Source organism: Nerophis ophidion, linkage group LG28 (assembly GCF_033978795.1).
Source record: "Nerophis ophidion isolate RoL-2023_Sa linkage group LG28, RoL_Noph_v1.0, whole genome shotgun sequence".
NCBI classification, from domain to species: Eukaryota; Metazoa; Chordata; class Actinopteri; order Syngnathiformes; family Syngnathidae; genus Nerophis; species Nerophis ophidion.
In genome coordinates, this window is record NC_084638.1 from 8,503,004 (window position 1) to 8,529,713 (window position 26,710).

The window sequence follows — 26,710 nt, forward strand, 5'->3', positions numbered from 1 at the left end:
TTTTACCTGCCTTCTGTGTTCACTCGTTCTTGCTTCCTAGTTTGTGTTTCGCACAACAGTGACCACTCTGATTCCATATCTGTACTGGCTAGCTTCCGCGCTAAGCCTTTTGATCCTCTAGCTCTCATGCTAGTTGTTTTCTTTTGCCTTTTGTGCCTAGAGCAAGTTTTTCCTTTGTTAGGGTCTGATATCATTTTAAATAAATCTTTTGTTCTTACCTTCACGTTGTGTCCGAGCCCGACTGCATCCCTGAGAGAACGACTCCGCATCACGATGCCACGCAATCGTCACAACGTCAACAGACCTGGTGACACATAACACAAGCATTTTTTTTTACCCAATGTAAACAACCTTCCTTAGTCCATCCATCCATCCATCCATTTTCTACCGCTTATTCCCTTTCGGGGTCGCGGGGGGCGCTGGCGCCTATCTCAGCTACAATCGGGCGGAAGGCGGGGTACACCCTGGACAAGTCGCCACCTCATCGCAGGGCCAACACAGATAGACAGACAACATTCACACTCACATTCACACACTAGGGCCAATTTAGTGTTGCCAATCAACCTATCCCCAGGTGCATGTCTTTGGAAGTGGGAGGAAGCCGGAGTACCCGGAGGGAACCCACGCATTCACGGGGAGAACATGCAAACTCCACACAGAAAGATCCCGAGCCTGGATTTGAACCCAGGACTGCAGGACCTTTGTATTGTGAGGCAGACGCACTAACCCCTCTGCCACCGTGAAGCCCCTTCCTTAGTCATGGTGCAAAAAAAAAAAAAAAACAACAAAAATCCAAACAATTTTTTTTGACTGAATGGAAACAACCTTCCCTAGTCATGGTGCAAAAAAAAAAACAACAACAAAAATCCAAACAATTTTTTTTGACTGAATGGAAACAACCTTCCCTAGTCATGGTGCAAAATATATTAAAAAAAAAAAATTCTACGAACATAAAATGTCAATCGACATGGTCACATATAACACAACCTGCTCACTGTACTTGGTGAATTTTATAAAAAATGTCTATGCATCATAAACAATTCTAATTACACCTAGTTAAACCTATTACAAAGCATGATGGGAAAAATTCAAAAAATTAGAAAAGTCACATTTTATAAAAGCGGTCACTATCCTTGTGTGCAATGTCATTAAATTATCCTCTGGAGTGAATTGTGCACATCATTTTTATTGACCGAGTCCAAACAACCTTCCCTAGTCATGGTGCAAGAATTTTATTTTTTTTTAAATCCACCCTACACAAAATGTCAACAAACATGGTCACACATAACACAACCTGCTCACTGAACTTTGTGGATTTTATAAAAAAAATTCCCATGCACCATAAACAATTCTAATTACACCTAGTTGAACCTATTACAAAGCATGATGGGAAAAATTCAAATAATTCAAAAAGTCACAATTTATCAAAGCGGCCACAATCCTTGTGTGCAATGTCATTAAATTATCCTCTGGAGAGAATTGTGCACATCATTTTTTATTGGCTGAGCCCAAACAACCTTCCCTAGTCATGGTGCAAGAATTATTTTTTTTTTTTTTTAAATCCACCCTACACAAAATGTCAACAAACATGGTCACACATAACACAACCTGCTCACTGAACTTTGTGGATTTTATAAATAAAAAATGCAAATTAACCTTAAACAAATTAAAATGACACCCATTACAAAGCATGATGGGAAAATTCTAAAAGTCACATACACATACTGTACATTTTGCAACCGGTTCAAAGCATTCCACCATTCCGGAAATTCAAACTTCCCTTTTTCCAAGTTCAAAAAAATTCCAGATTTTCCCGAAATTCCCTAATAACTTTTACTATTTCAACATTTCTTGCCCGATTTAAACGATTCTAACCCCAACCAATTCAGTTCATTCATGCTCCGAATCATTTTACAAAAATCACACTTTTCCCGAAATTCCCAAATTTCCAGGAAATTCCTATTGAAATGAATTGGACATTTTTCAACCTATTCAAACAATTCCACCATTCTGGATAGTCAAACTACCCTTTTTCCAAGTTCCCAAAAATTCCAGGATTTTCCAGAATTGATGGTTTTCCAAAGCCCGATGTCCACCCTGTTTTTCTGGCGACTCCTCTTTCCACATTTTTCAATCCACTTCAACCATTCCACCGTCAAAAAATTCCTCTTAATCCGGAAAAAAACAATTCCCGATTTTCCCAAAATTCCAGGAATTCCGTAATACCATTTCTCAGTTCAACATGTTACTTCTTCAACATTTCTTGACTGTTTTAAAAAAAAAATCCCACACCAACCCGTTCAACCATTTGCAAAAAAATTCCAACTTTTCCCGAAATTTTCAGGAAGTTCCCATTGAAATGAATGGGACTTTTTTCCAAGTTGCACAATTCCAACATTTTTCATCCGATTCAAATCGTTCTAACTTCAAAACATTCCCCCTGTTCGGGAATTGTGTGTCCTACTTCAACAATTGACATTTTCTTCTCCAGGAATTCCGTAATTCCATTTCTCAATTCAACATGTTACTTCTTCAACATTTCTCGTACAATTTGAAAAATTCGAACACCATTTACTTAAACTCATTTCGACCATTTTCCAAGAAATTCCCGCGTTTCTCGAAATTCCCTGGAAATTCTTCAAAGTTCCACAAGTTCCACATTTTTCATCTGACTCAAACCGTTCGAACGTCAAAATATTCAGCCTGTTCAGGAACTGTGTGCTGTGGTTCAACAACTCCAAAAAAATTCCAGGAATTTCGTAATACCATTCCTCAATTCAACATGTTACTTCTTCAACATTTCTCGTACAATTTGAAAAATTCCAACACCAATTACTTAAACTCATTTCGACCATTTTCCAAGAAATTCCTGTTTTCTCGAAATTCCCTGGAAATTCTTCAAAGTTCCACAAACCGTTCCAACGTCAAAATATTCAGCCTGTTCAGGAACTGTGTGCTGTGGTTCAACAACTCCAAAAAAATTCCAGGAATTTCGTAATACCATTCCTCAATTCAACATGTTACTTCTTCAGAATTTCTCGTACAATTTGAAAAATTCGAACACCAATTACTTAAACTCATTTCGACCATTCAAGTTTTTGACCGTTTTCCAAGAAATTCCAGCTTTTCTCGAAATTCCCTGGAAATTTTTCAAAGTTACACATTTTTCATCTGACTCAAACCGTTCGAACGTCAAAATATCCAGCCTGTTCCGGAACTGTGTGCTCTGGTTCAACGATTCCCAAAAAATTCCAGGAATTCCGTAATACCATTCCTCAATTCAACATGTTACTTCTTCAACATTTCTCGTACAATTTGAAAAATTCCAACACCAATTACTTAAACTCATTTCGACCATTTTCCAAGAAATTCCTGTTTTCTCGAAATTCCCTGGAAATTCTTCAAAGTTCCACAAACCGTTCCAACGTCAAAATATTCAGCCTGTTCAGGAACTGTGTGCTGTGGTTCAACAACTCCAAAAAAATTCCAGGAATTTCGTAATACCATTCCTCAATTCAACATGTTACTTCTTCAGAATTTCTCGTACAATTTGAAAAATTCGAACACCAATTACTTAAACTCATTTCGACCATTCAAGTTTTTGACCGTTTTCCAAGAAAGTCCAGCTTTTCTCGAAATTCCCTGGAAATTTTTCAAAGTTACACATTTTTCATCCGACTCAAACTGTTCAAACGTCAACATATTCATCCTGTTCAGGAACTGTGTGCTCTGGCTCAACGATTCCCAAAAAATTCCAGGAATTCCGTAATACCATTCCTCAATTCAACATGTTGCTTCTTCAACATTTCTCGTCCACTTTGAAAAATTCGAACACCAACCTTTTCAACTCATTCAGACCATTCAAGTTGTTGTTTTTTACCATTTTCAAAAAAAATTCCCGCTTTTTCCAAAATTCCCATTGAGATCAAAGGGACATTCTTCAAAGTTACACATTTTTCATCTGACTCAAACCGTTCAAAACATCAAAATATTCAGCCTGTTCCGGAACTGTGTGCTCTGGTTCAACAATTCCCAAAAAATTCCATGAATTTCGGAATACCATTCCTCAATTCGACATGTTACTTCTTCAACATTTCTCGTCCAATTTGAAAAATTCGAACACCAATTACTTAAACTCATTTCGACCATTCAAGTTTTTGACCGTTTTCCAAGAAATTCCAGCTTTTCTCGAAATTCCCTGGAAATTTTTCAAAGTTACACATTTTTCATCCGACTCAAACTGTTCAAACGTCAACATATTCACCCTGTTCAGGAACTGTGTGCTCTGGCTCAACGATTCCCCAAAAATTCCAGGAATTCCGTAATTCCATTCCTCAATTCGACATGTTACTTCTTCAACATTTCTCGTCCAATTTGAAAAATTCGAACACCATTTACTTAAACTCATTTCGACCATTTTCAAAGAAATTCCCGCGTTTCTCGAAATTCCCTGGAAATTCTTCAAAGTTCCACAAGTTCCACATTTTTCATCCGACTCAAACCGTTCAAAACGTCAAAATATTCAGCCTGTTCAGGAACTGTGTGCTGTGGTTCAACAACTCCCCAAAAATTCCAGGAATTCCGTAATACCATTCCTCAATTCAACATGTTACTTCTTCAACATTTCTCGTACAATTTGAAAAATTCCAACACCAATTACTTAAACTCATTTCGACCATTCAGGTTTTTGACCGTTTTCCAAGAAATTCCCGCTTTTCTCGAAATTCCCTGGAAATTTTTCAAAGTTACACATTTTTCATCCGACTCAAACTGTTCAAATGTCAACATATTCATCCTGTTCAGGAACTGTGTGCTCTGGTTCAACGATTCCCAAAAAATTCCAGGAATTCCGTAATTCCATTCCTCAATTCGACATGTTACTTCTTCAACAATTCTCGTCCAATTTGAAAAATCCGAACACCAATTACTTAAACTCATTTCGACCATTCAGGGTTTTGACCGTTTTCCAAGAAATTCCCACTTTTCTCAAAATTCCCTGGAAATTCTTCAAAGTTACACATTTCTCATCTGACTCAAACCGTTCAAACGTCAAAATATTCAGCCTGTTCAGGAACTGTGTGCTCTGGTTCAACATTTCCCCAAAAATTCCAGGAATTCCGTAATACTATTCCTCAATTCGACATGTTACTTCTTCAACATTTCTCGTACAATTGGAAAAATACGAACACCAACCTTTTCAACTCATTCAGACCATTCAAGTTGTTGTTGTTTTTTACCATTTTCAAAAAAAATTCCCGCTTTTTCCAAAATTCCCATTGAGATCAAAGGGAAATTCTTCAAAGTTCCACAAGTTCCACATTTTTCATCTGACTCAAACCGTTCAAAACGTCAAAATATTCAGCCTGTTCAGGAACTGTGTGCTCTGGTTCAGCAATTCCCCAAAAATTCCAGGAATTTCGTAATACCATTCCTCAATTCAACATGTTACTTCTTCAACATTTCTCGTACAATTTGAAAAATTCGAACACCAATTACTTAAACTCATTTCGACCACTCAACTTGTTGTTGTTTTTTACCATTTTCAAAAAAAATTCCCACTTTTTCCAAAATTCCCATTGAGATCAAAGGGACATTCTTCAAAGTTCCACAAGTTCCACATTTTTCATCCGACTCAAACTGTTCAAACGTCAAAATATTCATCCTGTTCAGGAACTTTGTGCTCTGGTTCAACGATTCCCCAAAAATTCCATGAATTTCGTAATACCATTCCTCAATTCGACATGTTACTTCTTCAACATTTCTCGTCCAATTTGAAAAATTCGAACACCAATTACTAAACTCATTTCAACCATTCAAGTTTTTGACCGTTTTCCAGGAAATTCCCACTTTTCTCGAAATTCCCTGGAAATTCTTCAAAGTTACACATTTCTCATCCGACTCAAACTGTTCAAACGTCAAAATATTCAGCCTGTTCAGGAACTGTGTGCTCTGGTTCAACGATTCCCAAAAAATTCCAGGAATTTCGTAATACCATTCCTCAATTCAACATGTTACTTCTTCAACATTTTTCGTACAATTGGAAAAATTCGAACACCAACCTTTTCAATTCATTCAGACCATTCAAGTTTTTTACCATTTTCAAAAAAATTCCCGCTTTTTCCAAAATTCCCATTGAAATGAAAGGGACATTCTTCAAATTTCCACAGATCCCACATTTTCCATCCATCCATCCATCCATCCATCCATCTTCTTCCGCTTATCCGAGGTCGGGTCGCGGGGGCAACAGCCTAAGCAGGGAAACCCAGACTTCCCTCTCCCCAGCCACTTCGTCTAGCTCTTCCCGGGGGATCCCGAGGCGTTCCCAGGCCAGCCGGGAGACATAGTCTTCCCAACGTGTCCTGGGTCTTCCCCGTGGCCTCCTACCGGTTGGACGTGCCCTAAACACCTCCCTAGGGAGGCGTTCGGGTGGCATCCTGACCAGATGCCCGAACTGCTTCATCTGGCTCCTCTCCATGTGGAGGAGCAGCGGCTTTACTTTGAGTTCCTCCCGGATGGCAGAGCTTCTCACCCTATCTCTAAGGGAGAGACCCAAACTCATTTCGGCCGCTTGTACCCGTGATCTTATCCTTTCGGTCATGACCCAAAGCTCATGACCATAGGTGAGGATGGGAACGTAGATCGACCGGTAAATTGAGAGCTTTGCTTTCCGGCTCAGCTCCTTCTTCACCACAACGGAGCGGTACAACGTCCGCATTACTGAAGACGCCGCACCGATCCACCTGTCGATCTCACGATCCACTCTTCCCTCACTCGTGAACAAGACTCCTAGGTACTTGAACTCCTCCACTGGGGCAGGGTCTCCTCCCCAATCCGGAGATGGCATTCCACCCTTTTCCGTGCGAGAACCATGGACTCGGACTTGGAGGTGCTGATTCTCATTCCGGCCGCTTCACACTCGGCTGCGAACCGATCCAGTGAGAGCTGAAGATCCCGGTCAGATGAAGCCATCAGGACCACATCATCTGCAAAAAGCAGAGACCTAATCCTGCGGTTACCAAACCGGAACCCCTCAACGCCTTGACTGCGCCTACAAATTCTGTCCATAAAAGTTCTGAACAGAATCGGTGACAAAGGACAGCCTTGGCGGAGTCCAACCCTCACTGGAAATGTGTTCGACTTACTGCCGGCAATGCGGACCAAGTTCTGGCACTGATCATACAGGGAGCGGACCGCCACAATAAGACAGTCCGATACCCCATACTCTCTGAGCACTCCCCACAGGACTTCCCGAGGGACACGGTCGAATGCCTTCTCCAAGCCCACAAAGCACATGTAGACTGGTTGGGCAAACTCCCATGCACCCTCAAGAACCCTGCCGAGAGTATAGAGCTGGTCCACAGTTCCACGACCAGGACGAAAACCACACTGTTCCTCCTGAATCCGAGGTTCGACTATCCGGCGTAGCCTCCTCTCCAGTACACCTGGAATAACCTTACCGGGAAGGCCGAGGAGTGTGATCCCACCATAGTTGGAACACACCCTCCGGTCCCCCTTCTTAAAGAGAGGAACCACCACCCCGGTCTGCCAATCCAGAGGTACCGCCCCCGATGTCCACGCGATGCTGCAGAGTCTTGTCAACCAAGACAGCCCCACAGCATCCAGAGCCTTAAGGAACTCCGGGCGGATCTCGTCCACCCCCGGGGCCTTGCCACCGAGGAGCTTTTTAACTACCTCAGCGACCTCAGCCCCAGAAATAGGAGAGTCCACCACAGATTCCCCAGGCACTGCTTCCTCATAGGAAGACGTGTTGGTGGGATTGAGGTCTTCGAAGTATTCCTTCCACCTATCCACAACATCCGCAGTTGAGGTCAGCAGAACACCATCCGCACCATACACGGTGTTGATAGTGCACTGCTTCCCCTTCCTGAGGCGGCGGACGGTGGTCCAGAATCGCTTCGAAGCCGTCTGGAAGTCGTTTTCCATGGCTTCCCCAAACTCCTCCCATGTCCGAGTTTTTGCCTCAGCGACCGCTGAAGCTGCACACCGCTTGGCCCGTCGGTACCTGTCCACTGCCTCTGGAGTCCTATGAGCCAAAAGGACCCGATAGGACTCCTTCTTCAGCTTGACGGCATCCCTCACCGCTGGTGTCCACCAAGGGGTTTTAGGATTGCCGCCCCGACAGGCACCAACTACCTTGCGGCCACAGCTCCGATCAGCCGCCTCGACAATAGAGGTGCGGAACATGCTCCACTCGGACTCGCAATGGCCTCATGGAGTACTAATAACGATCATTGATCCTGTACTCTGAGGACTAATCACACACAATCGCGTTTTTCCGAGCTTTTTTAGATTCTTGTTACAAGCATTATGACGAAATGACCCGGCTCGTGTATCTCAGGCGGAACAAATACCACCTAATGACTTCATTAATCAGATCTTGTATGTTTCCTCGCTCCTCCTTTCATTTTATTTTGCTGTGTTCCTGGCGACACGAGTCAAATGCTGGTAATCACTGGTTCTGTAATGTAATCTGATCAGGGCCGTGTAATTCTTCATTTGGCAACAGCTCCCCGGAGCGAGGGATCGTGCGAGCGAGATGAATGTGGACGCCTGGAAATGTGGCTCCGTCAGTGCGGTTAACCGCTTGGCCGTGTAGCCGCTGGCAGCTGCGTCTCCCGTCACCAGACAATATCCCTCCTTCTCACTCGTCCCTCCGTCTATTTACCCATCCATCCATGCCTCCTCCTCCTCCCCCCTCTCTCTCCCCGCAGTGGCGACACCAACCATCAGGTCCAATCTATCTGTGTGTACGTCAGCAATTAGAGCGCCGTGGCAGCCAAATGCCAGCCATGTCCCCGAGCTACCCCGCACCCTCATGCTTGCACACACACACCCGTGTAGTTCGGGACTTCTGGGGACCGGAGAATAACGCCTACCTCTTTAGAACCACACTTTTCTAGGTATATAAAAAAGTGTATTTACAACATTAATAACATATACATACTATGCAAATACCAAAAAAAAGATTGTGAAAAATGAGTTGGAATTTCACAAGGAAAAAGGTTAAAATTTCACTGGAAAAACATACAATTTTGGCAGTATTATAATAAAAGTCCTCGTTTTACTCAACGCAAGTCAATATGTTACAAGAAACACTGAAGATTTGTCCGAAATTATGATAAAAGTTGGAATTTTACTCAATAACAGTCACAATTTTACAAGAAAAGCTTAAAATTGGGGCAAATTTATGAAAAGAGTTGTAATTTTACTCGACAAAAGTCACAATTTTATAAAAGAACTTTTCAATTTTGGCAATATTACATTAAATTAATCGGAATTTTACTTGGCAAAATGATGACAAAAGTCATCATTTGACTCAAGAAATGTCACTATTTTACAAGACTAACAAAAAAATTGGCAATATTGTAAGAAGTCTAAATTTTATATGATAAATGTCACCATCTTGCATTAAAAAGTAATAATTTTACATAAAAAAAATAATCACTTTACGAGAAAATATTGTACTATTACAGAAACGAAAAGAATATGAGAAATTGTTCCCAATTTTACTACAAAAACTGAACATTTGTGCAATATTATGATAAAAGTTGGAATTTTACCCAATAACAGTCGCAACTTTCAAAGAAAAGCTTAAAATTGGGGCAATTTCATGAAAAGAGTCGTAATTCAACTCGACAAAAGTCACAATTTTATAAGAGAACTTTCAAATGTTGGCATTATTATAATACTAATCAAAATTTTATTGAAAAAAAATGTCATTATTTTACAAGAACAACAAAAAAAATTGGCAATATTGTGAGAAGTCTAAATTTTATATGATAAATGTCACCATCTTGCATTAAAAAGTAATAATTTTACATTAAAAAAATAATCACTTTACGAGAAAATATTGTACTATTACAGAAACGAAAAGAATATGAGAATTTGTTCCCAATTTTACTAGAAAAACTGAACATTTGTGCAATATTATGATAAAAGTTGGAATTTTACCCAATAACAGTCGCAACTTTAAAAGAAAAGCTTAAAATTGGGGCAATTTCATGAAAAGAGTCGTAATTTAACTCGACAAAAGTCACAATTTTATAAGAGAACTTTCAAATGTCGGCATTATTATATTACTAATCAAAATTTTACTGAAAAAAAATGTCACTATTTTACAAGACTAACAAAAAAATTGGCAATATTGTGAGAAGTCTCAATTTTATATGATAAATGTCACCATCTCGCACTAAAAAGTAATAATTTTACATTAAAAAAATAATCACTTTACGAGAAAATATTGTACTATTACAGAAACGAAAAGAATATGAGAAATTGTTCCCAATTTAACTAGAAAAACTGAATATTTGTGCAAAATTATGATAAATTCGAATTTTACCTAATAACAGTCGCAACTTTAAAAGAAAAGCTTAAAATTGGGGCAATTTCATGAAAAGAGTCGTAATTTAACTCGACAAAAGTCACAATTTTATAAGAGAACTTTCAAATGTTGGCATTATTATATTACTAATCAAAATTTTACTGAAAAAAAATGTCACTATTTTGCAAGAAAAACAAAAAAATTTGGCAATATTGTGATAAAAGTCCGAATTGTATATGACTAAAAAGTTTTAAAAAATACATTAAAAAAGTATTAACTCCACGAGAAAATATTGTAATATTACAGAAACAGAAAGAATGAGAAATTGTTTCCAAATTTATAAGAGAAAAAGTCGAAAGACTGCCTTTAGTAAGAAAAAAAAATGTTTTTTTTTGGTAATTAGTTAATCTTCATTATTTATTTTGTTATTAAAGTACCTCTCTATATACCTCTTTTTCCCAATCAATTTTGGCCAAAGGGGGCGCATTTCAATTTCTTACAAGCACTTGTTATTTCATATGTTGACCAGAGGGGAAGCACTTAAACTTTTTACACACACACTTGTTATTTCATATGTTGACAATCATATGCAAGATACGTTTCCTTTTTCATGTCTCAAGAAGGGTGGGAATACAAGAACACACACACACACACACACACACACACACACACACACACACACACACACACACACACACACACATTAAAACACACACACACATACATGTATTTCTGACCTTCCGGGGACCAGCCTTTCTAGATATATATATAATATATACATACTATGCAAATATAAAAAAAAAGCTCATTGTGAAAAATGAGTTGGAATTTTACAAGAAAAAAGGTCAAAATTTCACAAGAAAAACGTAGAATTTTGGCAGCGTTATAATAAAAGTTGTCATTTTACTCGACGCAGGTCAAAATTTTAATTTTTGCAATGGTTTTCTGTATTGGGACCATGATTTATGTCTTAACTTGTTCACAACTCCTCATATGGAAGATAGTTTTGCTTCTTCATGTCTCAAGAATGGTAGAAATACAAGAATACACACACACACACACACACACACACACACACACACACACACACACACACACACGCTCAATAAATGTTCCCTGACAAAACAGCGAGAGAGCAAATCACAGCATAATTTACAATCTGGCCGTGCTAAAACCTCATTATATCAGACATATGGAATATGCCGTCTCCCAACTGTAAATTTCCACCTGCCGTAAATTATTGAAAAGGAAGGAGGACGTGGCCGTCGCCTGTGCAGATTTGCTTCAATCCACAAGTCGAGCACACTTTCACTTAACGAAACTCGAGCTTGCTTCAAAACTTGGGAGACAAAACATTTTTTGGAGCAAATTACCCCCCCAAAAAACGGAGGAGCTTGGACAAGCGGAAACAGATCGGCATATCCTTGCATTGAGGTCCAAACTAACTTCATTAAAGTACAAGTCAAGTGGAAATACACTTATATGCGTTTTTGTGTTTTTTGTGTATATTTTCATATATAATTGTATTTACAATCAAGAAAAGTATGCGAAAATACCTGTCAAGTGTCACGAAAACCCACAAAATCCGTTGGCCATTTAAAGCTATTCAGATATAAACAAGGTCCTACGTCATGATAGTACCACTTCTGCACGTTTACCGTATTATTAGGTCAGTCATACTGGAAAACCACTAAAATGTGAGAGAGATGTTTATCATTCACAGTCCTCAGTAAGACATGCCTTCATTTCTCAAGCAGCTATTGCAAGGAATTTAGGGATTTAGCCATCTACGCTCCGTTCGGAGAATCAGGATAAATCACCGCACGTAAGCCATGATATTACGCACCTTGGATCCCTCGGGCGGTACCGCGTCAAGAAGCCACATGAGTGTGTAAAGGATATCACCACATAGGCTCAGGAACACTTCAGAAAAACCATTGTCAGTAACTACAGTTACATAGTGCAAGTTAAAACTCTGTTATTCAACGTCAAAGCCATTTATCAACAACACCCGGAAACGCCGCCGGCTTTGCCGGGCTCGAGCTCATCTAAGACGGGCTGATGCAAAGAGGGAAAAGTGTTGAAAAATTAAAAAAAAAAAAAAATAGATAACAAAAATACCGATTTGGCCCCAAATAGTCATTCATACACACAAAAACGCCATTCGTACAAAGGCAGGACCTTTCCCTGTCATTGTATTCTCTTTTTATTTACCATTTACACAATATGACAACTTCCCTGCTTTTGGGGGTTTGTAATATTAGAAACTCCATCCATCCATCCATCCATCATCTTCCGCTTATCCGAGGTCGGGTCGCGGGGGCAACAGCCTAAGCAGGGAAACCCAGACTTCCCTCTCCCCAGCCACTTCGTCTAGCTCTTCCCGGGGGATCCCGAGGCGTTCCCAGGCCAGCCGGGAGACATAGTCTTCCCAATGTGTCCTGGGTCTTCCCCGTGGCCTCCTACCGGTTGGATGTGCCCTAAACACCTCCCTAGGGAGGCGTTCGGGTGGCATCCTGACCAGATGCCCGAACCACCTCATTTGGCTCCTCTCGATGTGAAGGAGCAGCGGCTTTACTTTGAGTTCCTCCCGGATGGCAGAGCTTCTCACCCTATCTCTAAGGGAGAGCCCCGCCACACGGCGGAGGAAACTCATTTCGGCCGCTTGTACCCGTGATCTTATCCTTTCGGTCATGACCCAAAGCTCATGACCATAGGTGAGGATGGGAACGTAGATCGACCGGTAAATTGAGAGCTTTGCCTTCCGGCTCAGCTCCTTCTTCACCACAACGGACCGGTACAACGTCCGCATTACTGAAGACGCCGCACCGATCCGCCTGTTGATCTCACGATCCACTCTTCCCTCACTCGTGAACAAGACTCCTAGGTACTTGAACTCCTCCACTTGGGGCAGGGTCTCCTCCCCAACCCGGAGATGGCACTCCACCCTTTTCCGGGCGAGAACCATGGACTCGGACTTGGAGGTGCTGATTCTCATTCCGGTCGCTTCACACTCGGCTGCGAACCGATCCAGCGAGAGCTGAAGACCCCGGTCAGATGAAGCCATCAGGACCACATCATCTGCAAAAAGCAGAGACCTAATCCTGCGGTTACCAAACCGGAACCCCTCAACGCCTTGACTGCGCCTAGAAATTCTGTCCATAAAAGTTATGAACAGAATCGGTGACAAAGGACAGCCTTGGCGGAGTCCAACCCTCACTGGAAATGTGTTCGACTTACTGCCGGCAATGCGGACCAAGCTCTGGCACTGATCGTACAGGGAACGGACCGCCACAATAAGACAGTCCGATACCCCATACTCTCTGAGCACTCCCCACAGGACTTCCCGAGGGACACGGTCGAATGCCTTCTCCAAGTCCACAAAGCACATGTAGACTGGTTGGGCAAACTCCCATGCACCCTCAAGAACCCTGCCGAGAGTATAGAGCTGGTCCACAGTTCCACGACCAGGACGAAAACCACACTGTTCCTCCTGAATCCGAGGTTCGACTATCCGACGTAGCCTCCTCTCCAGTACACCTGAATAAACCTTACCGGGAAGGCTGAGGAGTGTGATCCCACGATAGTTGGAACACACCCTCCGGTCCCCCTTTTTGAAGAGAGGAACCACCACCCCGGTCTGCCAATCCAGAGGTACCGCCCCCGATGTCCACGCGATGCTGCAAAGTCTTGTCAACCAAGACAGCCCCACAGCATCCAGAGCCTTAAGGAACTCCGGGCGGATCTCGTCCACCCCTGGGGCCTTGCCACCGAGGAGCTTTTTAACTACCTCAGCGACCTCAGCCCCAGAAATAGGAGAGTCCACCACAGATTCCCCAGGCACTGCTTCCTCATAGGAAGACGTGTTGGTGGGATTGAGGAGGTCTTCGAAGTATTCCTTCCACCTGTCCACAACATCCGCAGTCGAGGTCAGCAGAACACCATCCGCACCATACACGGTGTTGATAGTGCACTGCTTCCCCTTCCTGAGGCGGCGGACGGTGGTCCAGAATCGCTTCGAAGCCGTCCGGAAGTCGTTTTCCATAGCTTCCCCGAACTCTTCCCATGTCCGAGTTTTTGCCTCCGCGACCGCTGAAGCTGCACACCGCTTGGCCTGTCGGTACCTGTCCACTGCCTCCGGAGTCCTATGAGTCAAAAGGACCCGATAGGACTCCTTCTTCAGCTTGACGGCATCCCTCACCGCTGGTGTCCACCAGGGGGTTTTAGGATTGCCGCCCCGACAGGCACCAACTACCTTGCGGCCACAGCTCCGATCTGCCGCCTCGACAATAGAGGTGCGGAACATGGTCCACTCGGACTCAATGTCCAGCACCTCCCTCGTGACATGTTCAAAGTTCTTCCGGAGGTGGGAATTGAAACTTTGTCTGACAGGAGACTCTGCCAGACGTTCCCAGCAGACCCTCACAATGCGTTTGGGCCTCCCAGGTCTGTCCGGCATCCTCCCCCACCATCGCAGCCAACTCACCACCAGGTGGTGATCGGTAGAAAGCTCCGCCCCTCTCTTCACCCGAGTGTCCATAACATGAGGCCGCAAATCCGATGACACAACTACAAAGTCGATCATGGAACTGCGGCCTAGGGTGTCCTGGTGCCAAGTGCACATATGGACACCCTTATGTTTGAACATGGTGTTCGTTATGGACAAACTGTGACGAGCACAAAAGTCCAATAACAAAACACCACTCGGGTTCAGATCCGGGCGACCATTCTTCCCAATCACGCCTCTCCAGGTTTCACTGTCGTTGCCAACATGAGCGTTGAAGTCTCCCAGTAGGACAAGGGAATCACCCGGAGGAGCACTTTCCAGTACTCCCTCGAGTGTACCCAAAAAGGGTGGGTATTCTGAACTGCTGTTTGGTGCGTAAGCACAAACAACAGTCAGGACCCGTCCCCCCACCCGAAGGCGGAGGGAGGCTACCCTTTCGTCCACCGGGTTAAACTCCAACGTACAGGCTTTGAGTCGGGGGGAAACAAGAATTGCCACCCCAGCCCGTCGCCTCTCACTGCCGGCAACGCCAGAGTGGAAGAGGGTCCAATCCCTCTCGAGAGAAGTGGTTCCAGAGCCCTTGCTGTGCGTCGAAGTGAGTCCGACTATATCCAGCCGGAATTTCTCGACTTCGCGCACTAGCTCAGGCTCTTTCCCCCCCAGTGACGTGACGTTCCACGTCCCAAGAGCTAGCTTCTGTAGCCGAGGATCGGACCGCCAAGTGCCCTGCCTTCGGCTGTCGCCCAGCTCACAATGCACCCGACCTCTATGGCCCCTGCTATGGGTGGTGAGCCCATTGGAGGGGTGACCCACGTTGCCTCTTCGGGCTGTGCCCGGCCGGGCCCCATGGGAACAGGCCCGGCCACCAGGCGCTCGCCATCGTGCCCCACCTCCGGGCCTGGCTCCAGAGGGGGGCCCCGGTGACCCGCGTCCGGGCGAGGGAAATCTGGGTCCATGATGTTTCTTCTTCATATAGGTCTTCGAGCTGCTCTTTGTCTGATCCCTCACCTAGAACCTGTTTGCCTTAGAAACTTATTTAGAAAAAAGATAACACAAATACGGCCCTGTGATGAGGTGACGACTTGTCCAGGGTGTACTCCGCCTTCCGCCCGAATGCAGCTGAGAAAGGCTCCAGCGACCCCAAACGGGACAAGCGGTAGGAAATGGATGGATGGATAACAAAAATACAGATGTGGCTCCAAATAGCCATTCATACACACAAAAACGCCATTCATACAAAAGCAGGACCTTTCCCTGTCATTGTATTCTCTTTTTATTTACTATTTACACAACGTGACAACTTCACTGCTTTTGGGAGTTTGAAATATTAGAAACTGATTACGAGCCGGCCAATAAAATGTCGAACAATTTAGAAAAAAGATAACAAAAATACCGATTTGGCCCCAAATAGCCATTTATGCACACAAAAACGCCATTCGTACAAAAGCAGGACTTTTCCCTGTCATTGTATTCTCTTTTTATTTACCATTTACACAACGTGACAACTTCACTGCTTTGGGGGTTTGTAAATATTAGAAACTGATTTAGAGCCGGCCAATAAACTGTCGAACAATTTAGAAAAAAGATAACAAAACTACCAATTTGGCCCCAAATACCCATTCATACACACAAAAACGCCATTCGTACAAAGGCAGGACTTTTCCCTGTCATTGTATTCAACTTCGCTGCTTTGGGGGTTTGTAAATATTAGAAACTGATTTAGAGCCGGCCAATAAAATGTCGAACAATTTAGAAAAAAGATAAAAAAACTACCAATTTGGCCCCAAATAGCCATTCATACACACAAAAACGCTATTCGTACAAAGGCAGGACCTTTCCCTGTCATTGTATTCTCTTTTTATTTACCATTTACACAATGTGACAACTTTGCCGCTTCGGGGGTTTGTAAATATTAGAAACTGATTTAGAGCCGGCGAATAAAATGTCCAACAATTTAGAAAAAAGATAACAAAACTACCAATTTGGCCCCAAATAGTCATTCATACACACAAAAACGCCATTCGTACAAAGGCAGGACCTTTCCCTGTCATTGTATTCTCTTTTTATTTACCATTTACACAACGTGAAAACTTCGCTGCTTTTGGAGGTTTGTAAATATTAGAAACTGTTTTAGAAAAAAGATAACACAAATACAACCCTGTGATGAGGTGGCGACTTGTCCAGGGTGTACAACACCTTCCGACCGAATGCAGCTAAGATAGGCTCCAGCGACCCACCGCGACCCCGAACAGGACAAGCAGTAGAAAATGGATGGATAACAAAAATACTAATTTGGGCCCAAATACCCATTCATACACACAAAAACGCCATTCGTACAAAGGCAGGACCTTTCCCTGTCATTGTATTCTCTTTTTATTTACCATTTACACAACGTGACAACTTTGCTGCTTTTGAGGGTTTGTAATATTCGAAACCGATATAGCCAATAGAATGTCGAACAATTTAGAAAAAAGGTAACAAAAATACCGATTTGGCCCCAAATAGCCATTCATACACACAAAAACGCCATTCGTACAAAAGCAGGACCTTTCCCTGTCATTGTATTCTCTTTTTATTTACCATTTACACAACATGACAACTTCACTGCTTTTGGGGGTTTGTAAAGATTAGAAACTCATTTAGAGCCGACCAATAGAATGTTGATAAAATTTAGAAAAATTATAACAAAAATACCAATTTTGCCCCAAATACCCATTCATACACACAAAAACGCACATTCGTACAAAAGCAGGACCTTTCCCTGTCATTGTATTCTCTTTTTATTTATCATTTACACAATGTGACAACTTTGCCGCTTTTGGAGGTTTGTGCATAAAAACAAGGAATCTGACTACAATGACAAGACTCCGGTAAAAATCTCGGGGCCTCCGTGGTTTGAGTACACAATCCCGGGACTCACGCGAATACCAAATACACACAAACAGGTCAGAAAAGTGTTTGTTTTTTTTGCATTTAAAAAAGGCGTTTGAACCCGCACATTGTTCATGCCGCCCCCTTCCTATTACGTCAGAGGCATCAAGAGGGAGTGAGAAAATACAAGACCTTGGAGATATCTGTAACCCTTTTCCTCTCCAGTATGTGCATCTGAAATTGCTTTGCTCTTGAGTCCGAGGTACAAAAAAAAAAAAAGGGTGGGTTAAGGGGTGGTGAAACAGGTGCTACCAAAGTGCTTCCGAGCCAATACACACATTTAAAACCATGGGGGGGGGTCTGGCATTAGACTTTGAATGGAGAGGGATCTAATACATGGATGGTCCTCTTCCTCCGCCAGCCCATTGACTCCAAACTGAGCCTATTAGCAAGACAACACAGCACTAATGGCAGCAGTGTGTGTGTGTGTGTGTGTGTGTGTGTGTGTGTGTGTGTGTGTGTGTGTGTGTGTGGAGACCACCCAGCACACACACACACACACACACACACATGCATAACCCTCTTCACTTTTCCCACGCTATTGTCACCTGTCCAGCAGTATATTAAAGCGTGAAAGCAGATGAAAGTGTGCACCCTGTCGAGTGTAAAGCTGACACCTCAACTTGACTCGTGTGCGGACAGGCGGCAACTTTTCTCGTTTTTATGGAGTTTGGATTGACGGGATTTCAACGCCGACGTCGACACAACATTGTTTGAGGTTGAGTCCGGAAATATTATGACTGAAATAACCGGAATCTTGGCTTGGCAATGCTATGTTCTAGTCACCCACATTTGAGTATATCCATACATATATATATGTATACATACATATAAATGTATATTTGTATATACTGTATGTGTGTGTATATGTACAGTATGTACCGTATGTATATATATATATATATATATATATATATATATATATATATATATAAATACACACACCTATATATGTGTATATGTATGTATATATGTATATATATACATTATATACATATATATGGATGTATATATACACACACGTGTATATATATGTATATGTACAAACTGTATGTATATATGTATATATATATATATATATATATATATATATATAAACACATATATATGTGAGTGTGTGTGTATATATATATATATGTAGGTATATATGTATAAACCTACATATATATACTGTACATACATATACACACAGACATACACATACATTTATACACATATATACAGTATATACATATAAATATATACATACATATACACATATATACATACTGTACATATAAACATACATTTATATACATATATATATGTGTATAAACACATTCATAAATATTGTATATACATACATACACATATATATGTATATATACACATACATATATATAATATATACATACATACACATAAAAAAATATACATACACACACAACACATATATTACACACACGCAAATGTATTTTTTTAATATGACAGGCAGCCAATAATAATTTTTACAAGAATGGCCCAAGAGAGAATTATTAGAGATGGTGATATATATATATATATATATATATACTGTATATATATATATATATATATATATATATATATACACATATATATATATATATATATATATACACATATATATATATATATATATATATATATACACATATATATATATATATATATATATATATATATATATATAAATATATATATATATATATATATATATATATATATGTATATAGCCCTGCAAAGAGGTGGCGACTTGTCCAGGGTGTACACCGCCTTCTGCCCAAATGCAGCCAGAAAATATTCACAGTTTCATTTTGTACCCCACATTTAGTTACATTTTAGCCTAATGCCAAAACAAAATAAAACCATTTCCATCCTCAAACTTCCACAAACAATAACCCATAATTACAATACCAAATTTTTTTTAAATAAAAATAAAAAAAATAATTGAATGTATTCCATTTTGGAATAAGGCTGTAACAGAACAAGATGTGGGACTACTTTCCGGGTTGTAACATTCTGATTACAGTATTTGGACTGTGGAAAAAAATGCTGTTGTTGTTTTTTTTCCCCCACAAGACCAGCAGGGGGTGTGTTGCAGAGGCCAAAAAGGAGCCCAGCAGCTGACTCCCCTGCCAGTCCTCCACACAAAAGAGCATCTAATTATCACTAGCAACCCCCGACCATCATGCTGGCACACTCCAAACCTCATATTGCCACAAATCCGGCGAACGTGCCGATGGGTCAATTTCCATTGGAGGAAACTAAAAATAAAAAAAAACACCCCCAATTATCTTTTGCGAATGAATTTGTTTGTTTTTGTTTTGCTGGACTTCATCGGCTTGATGGCAGGCTGCCTGTCCAGCAGGAGAGAGAGAGAGGGGGGGCGGGGCTTAAGTCATTCACTTTGCTCACAAAGCAGCGCTCAAATGGCCCAGGGGACCCAAACACCACAGAGAGAGAAAGAGAGAGGTAGTTGTGTGTCTGTGTCTAATTGTGTTAGATGTAAATATAAACAGAATACAATGATTTGCAAATCCTTTTCAACCCATATCCATCCATTTTCTACCGCTTATTCCCTTTTGGGGTCGCGGGGGGGCGCTGGCGCCTATCTCAGCTACAATCGGGCGGAAGGCGGGGTACACCCTGGACAAGTCGCCACCTCATCACAGCTTTTCAACCCATATTCAGTTGAATATGCTACAAAGACAACATATTTGATGTTCAAACTCATAAATATTTTTTATTTTGCAAATAATCATTAACTTTAGAATTTGATGCCAGCAACACGTGACAAAGAAGTTGGGCAAGGTGGCAATAAATACTGATAAAGTTGAGAAATGCTCATCAAACACTTATTGGGAACATCCCACAGGCTAATTGGGGACAGGTGGGTGCCATGATTGGGTATAAAAACAGCTTCCCAAAAAATTCCCAAGAAAGGATGGGGCGAGGTACACCCCTTTGTCCACAACTGCGTGAGCAAATAGTCAAACAGTTTAAGAACAACCTTTCTCAAAGTGCAATTGCAAGACATTTTTGGGATTTCAACATCTACGCTCCATAATATCATCAAAAGGTTCAGAGAATCTGGAGAATTCACTCCACGTAAGCGGCATGGCCGGAAACCAACATTGAATGACCGTGACAACCGACATCAATCTCTAAAGGATATCACCACATGGGCTCAGGAACACTTCAGAAAACCACTGTCACTAAACACAGTTGGTCGCTACATCTGTAAGTGCAAGTTAAAGCTCTACTATGCAAAGCCAAAGCCATTTATCAACAACATCCAGAAACGCCGCCGGCTTCTCTGGGCCCGAGATCATCTAAGATGGACTGATGATATTCGACATGGTGTCATCCGGACCAAAGGGGAAGCGAACCATCCGGACTGTTATCCACGCAAAGTGTAAAAGCCAGCATGTGTGATGGTATGGGGGTGCATTAGTGCCCAAGGCATGGGTAACTTACACATCTGTGAAGGCACCATTCATGCTGAAAGGTACATACAGGTTTTGGAACAACATATGTTGCGTCTTTTTCATGGGCGCCCCTGATTATTTCAGCAAGACAATGCGTGTTACAACAGCGTGGCTTCGTAAAAAAATAGTGCGGGTTCTTTCCTGGCCCGCCTGCAGTCCAGACCTGTCTCCCATGGAAAATGTGTGAAGCGTAAAATAGGACAGCGGAGACCCCGGACTGTTGAAGGACTGAAGCTCTACATAAAACAAGAATGGGGAAGAATTCCACTTTCAAAGCTTCAACAATTACTTTCCTCAGCTCCCAAACGTTTTTAAAAGAAAAGGTGATGTAACACAGTGGTGAACATGCCCTTTCCCAACTACTTTGGCATGAAATTCTAATCATTATTTGCAAGAAAATAAATAAAGTTTATGAGTTTGAACATCAAATATGTTGTCTTTGTAGCATATTCAACTGAATATGGCTTGAAAAGGATTTGCAAATCATTGTATTCTGTTTATATTTACATCTAACACAATCACTGTATTTATTTATAATTTTTTCCTCCTGTTGACTACTTTTGTTTTACCTCTCTTTTTGAATTGGAACTGTTCTGTGCCATTTATGTTGCGATACGTCAAGACAACTGGATCGGTTCTTTTATCGTTACATTGACACATGACTGTGGCCTTCTGTGTAGAGCTGTCAACCGGAGGTAGAAGTGCCGGCTGATTCATGTATTTTTCTTGCAAGTCGTTTAAAAAAAAAACACTAAAAAGGTGTGTTGTTTGTGCTGTGGGCGCCATCTTGTGGAGGAGTTTGCTCACTGCAGGTGCTGAAAAAGCAGTAGACTTCCACTCTAAGCATTTCTGCTTGTCTGACGTTGTCACTGTATTTATTGATCAAGTTTTCGTTCTCTTCACTACTTTTGTTTTACCTCTCTTTTTGAAATGGAGCTGTTCTCTGCCATTTATGTTGCGATACATCAAGACGTTCTTTTATTGTTACATCGGCACATGACAGTGCCCTTCTGTTTAGAGCTGTCAACCGGAGGTAGAAGTGCCAGCTGATTTTTGGATTTTTCTTGCAAGTCGTTAAAAAAAGAAAAAAAAACACTAAAAAGGTGTGTTATTGTTTGTGGGCGACATCTTGTGGAGGAATTTGCTCACTGCAGGTGCTGAAAAAGCAGTTGACTTCCACTCTAAGCATTTCTGCTTGTCTGACGTTGTCACTGTATTTATTGATCAAGTTTTCGTTCTCTTCACTACTTTTGTTTTACCTCTCTTTTTGAAATGGAGCTGTTCTCTGCCATTTATGTTGCGATACGTCAAGACGTTCTTTTATTGTTACATCGGCACATGACAGTGCCCTTCTTTTTAGAGCAGTCAACCGGAGGTAGAAGTGCCGGCTGATTTATGGATTTTTCTCGCAAGTCCTTAAAAAACCAAAAAACAAAAACAAAAGGTGTGTTATTGTTTGTGGGCGACATCTTGTGGAGGACTTTGCTCACTGCAGGTGCTGAAAAAGCAGTAGACTTCCACTTTAAGCATTTCTGCTTGTTTGACGCTATCACTGTATTTATTGATCAAGTTTTCGTTCTCTTCACTACTTTTGTTTTACCTTTCTTTTTGAAATGGAGCTGTTCTGTGCCATTTATGTTGCGATACATCAAGACGTTCTTTTATCGTTACGTCGACACGTTTAAAGCTTTTGTTCCGTCTTCTAGTCGTCCATAGCGTTTCTACGCGTGTGGGTTATTCATCCGTCACTCCAAGCAACGTTTGTACATTTTACAATATAACTAAAACTATTCTTACCTACTAAAGTGTCTGTCGGAGTGTCTTCGTGTATATTTGTACGCGCCATCGTAATGTTATGAAGCTGGCGTCGTCAGCATTAGCTAGTATGCTAACACGTCTTCGAGTGTCCGTGTTAGTATTATTAACTTACAAAGGCATTCTTTTTGTGTTGTTTCAGTTTGACAAATTCTTCAGTAAATTCACCCAAAAACGTCACCGTGGAGTTACTGAGTCTGTTTAGCTAATTGGAGAGCTAGATTGCACCGCTAGCGGGTCAATGACCATGAATTCTGTTTTGTTTGATCCGCCGTTTTACTGCCTTGTGGAAACAATTAATGTAAATAAATATTTCCGTGTAAACAACATTTCACAATGTATTAATTTGCGGTCTGGTGTGCGTAATCTATGGAAAAATATTTTGTTGTACTAAAATTTGATGTATACTATATTTATATAGCGCTTTTCTCTAGTGACCCAAAGCGCTTTTACATAGTGAAACCCAATATTTAAGTTACATTTAAAGCAGTGTGGGTGACACTGGGAGCAGGTTGGGTAAAGTGTCTTGCCCAAGGACACAACGGCAGTGACTTGGATGGCAGAAGCGGGAATCGAACCCGGAACCCTCAAGTTGCTGGCAAGGCCGCTTATATAAAAATACCAGAACGTGAATCAGGTTTTCTGTGTCAGACATCCCCCCCCCAAAAAAAGGTCATACGCCACCTTAGTACTTTCTTATGTGGTCTTTCTTGAATTCGCTAGTGTTTCTCACCATCTTTATCAAAGTGATATCACTCGCAGCGGCTCATTTAGACGTCGTATTAGATAATAACCGAGTTGCCAACACCTGCAGTTCTTTGTTTTGGTACTAATGAATCAAAAACGGTGCTCGGTTTGAAATATACGGCGCGTCACGTGGCGACATTGCTGGTTTTACCAGCGGAGGAGCGTGTTCGGCAGTGCGCGCACACTGAGTACTTACAAGCAGACACGGTGCGTAGACAGAAAAGGGAGAACGGACGCATTCTGGTGTAAAGGTGAAGTTACAACACTGAAACACCCTATTCCTGGCTTCCATGGCGACGAATAAAGTAAGTTTCTTACAAGTAGCATTATCACTGGAGGACGAGGAACAGCTAAACATGCTTCGCTACACACCGTAGGATACAATAGCTCACCGGCGTCACAATGTAAACAAACGCCATGGGTGGATCTACACCTGACATCCACTGTAATGATACCAAGTACAGGAGTGTATCTAGTCGATACTACTATAATTACATTGATATATATATACATATTTTTTTAAATTCCTATTATGTTTACAAAGTCAGTATACATGTCCCTGGACACATGAGGACTTTGAATATGACCAATTTATGATCCTTTAAGACACCTACCCTTTACATCAGTATTTCTTAACCATATTATTATTGGTTTATTAGGCATTATATTTTATTGTATGATCCTGTAACTACTTGGTATCAGATTGATACCTAAATGTGTGGTATCATCCAAAACTAATGTCAAGTATCAAGACACCTACCCTTTACATCAGTATTTCTTAACCATATTATTATTGGTTTATTAGGTGTTATATTTTATTGTATGATCCTGTAAATACTTGGTATCGGATCGATACCCAAATGTGTGGTATCATCCAAAACTGATGTCAAGTATCAAAGAAGAGAAGAATAAGTGATTATTACATTTGAACAGAAGTGTAGATAGAACATGTTAAAACAGAAAATAAGCAGATATTAACAGTAAATGAACAAGTGGATTAATAATTCTTTTGTTTTGTTGTTTTTACAGTGTGTCCTTTATAACGTAAATAACACAATATTCCAGCAAACTAATTAGGAGTCTTTGTTTTTTTTACTTACTACTAAAAGACAACTTGACTATTTTATTTAAGTACTAAATGACAATAATAAACATATGTTTCATGTACACTAACATATTTTTTTTGTTAGAATAAAAGCCAATAATGACATTTTTTTTTTGTGGTCCCCTTTTTTTTTTAGAAAAGTACGGAAACATATCGAAATACATTTTAGTACCGGTACCAAAATATCGGTATCGTTACAACACATTATGACACAGTGAGCGAAGAAAACACGATTTTTTAATCGCACCGTTTTATAAGCCCCAGGGTTCAAAGCGTAGGAATTTTTATTATGGTATTTAAAGACTTAATGACAATAATAAACATATGTTTCATGTACACTAACATTTTTTTTTGTTAAAATGAAGCCAATAATGAATTTTTTGTTTTTTTGGGGTCCCCTCTATTTAGAAATATTTCAGTACCGGTACCAAAATATCGGTATAGTTACAACACATTATGACACAGTGAGCGAAGAAAACTACATTCATTACCTGCACCGTTTTATAAGCCCCAGGATTCAAAGCGTAGGAATTTTTATTATGGTATTTAAAGACTTAATGACAATAATAAACATATGTTTCATGTACACTAACATTTTTTTTGTTAGAATAAAGCCAATAATGAATTTTTTGTTTGTTTTGGGGTCCCCTCTATTTAGAAATAGTTCGGTACCGGTACCAAAATATGGGTATCATTACAACATATTATGACACAGTGGGCGAAAAAAAACCTCAATTCATTACCTGCACCGTTTTATAAGCCGCAGGGTTCAAAGCGTAGGAAAGTTATCATTGTATTTAAGGACTAAATGACAATAATAAACATATGTTTCATGTACACAAAAAAATTTTTTTTGTTAGAATAAAGCCAAAAATGACATTTTTTTTGTGGTCCCCTTTATTTAGAAAAGTACAGAAACGTATTGAAATACATTTTAGTACCGGTACCAAAATATGGGTATCGTTACAACACATTATGACACAGTGAGCGAAGAAAACACGATTTTTTAATCGCACCGTTTTATAAGCCCCAGGATTCAAAGCGTAGGAATTTTTATTATGGTATTTAAAGACTTAATGACAATAATAAACATATGTTTCATGTACACTAACATTTTTTTTTGTTAGAATAAAGCCAATAATGAATTTTTTGTTTGTTTTGGGGTCCCCTCTATTTAGAAATATTTCAGTACCGGTACCAAAATATGGGTATCATTACAACACATTATGACACAGTGGGCGAAAAAAAACCTCAATTCATTACCTGCACCGTTTTATAAGCCGCAAGGTTCAAAGCGTAGGAAAGTTATCATTGTATTTAAGGACTAAATGACAATAATAAACATATGTTTCATGTACACAAAATTTTTTTTTTTGTTAGAATAAAGCCAAAAATGACATTTTTTTTGTGGTCCCCTTTATTTAGAAAAGTACAGAAACGTATTGAAATACATTTTAGTACCGGTACCAAAATATGGGTATCGTTACAACACATTATGACACAGTGAGCGAAGAAAACACGATTTTTTAATCGCACCGCTTTATAAGCCCCAGGATTCAAAGCGTAGGAATTTCTATTATTGTATTTAAGGACTAAATAACAATAATAAACATATGTTTCATGTACACTAACATTATTTTTTTTGTTAGAATAAAGCCAATAATGACATTTTTTTTATGGTCCCCTTTTTTTAGAAAAGTACGGAAACGTATCAAAACACATTTTAGTACCAGTACCGAAATATCGGTATCGTTACAACACAGTGAGCGAAAAAA

At 40.6% G+C, this 26,710-nt stretch overlaps 1 long non-coding RNA gene across 3 annotated transcripts in view; it reads right to left on the reverse strand.

The window, feature by feature from the left end:
* Nucleotides 1–218: 218 nt before the first annotated feature.
* LOC133545663 (uncharacterized) overlaps nt 219–26,710 on the reverse strand; it is a 167,017-nt gene continuing 140,525 nt past the window's right edge. For all 3 annotated transcript variants that reach the window (XR_009804908.1, XR_009804907.1, XR_009804906.1), the window contains one exon: nt 219–304. This is a non-coding gene — a long non-coding RNA (uncharacterized LOC133545663). The remainder of the gene's footprint in view (nt 305–26,710) is intronic.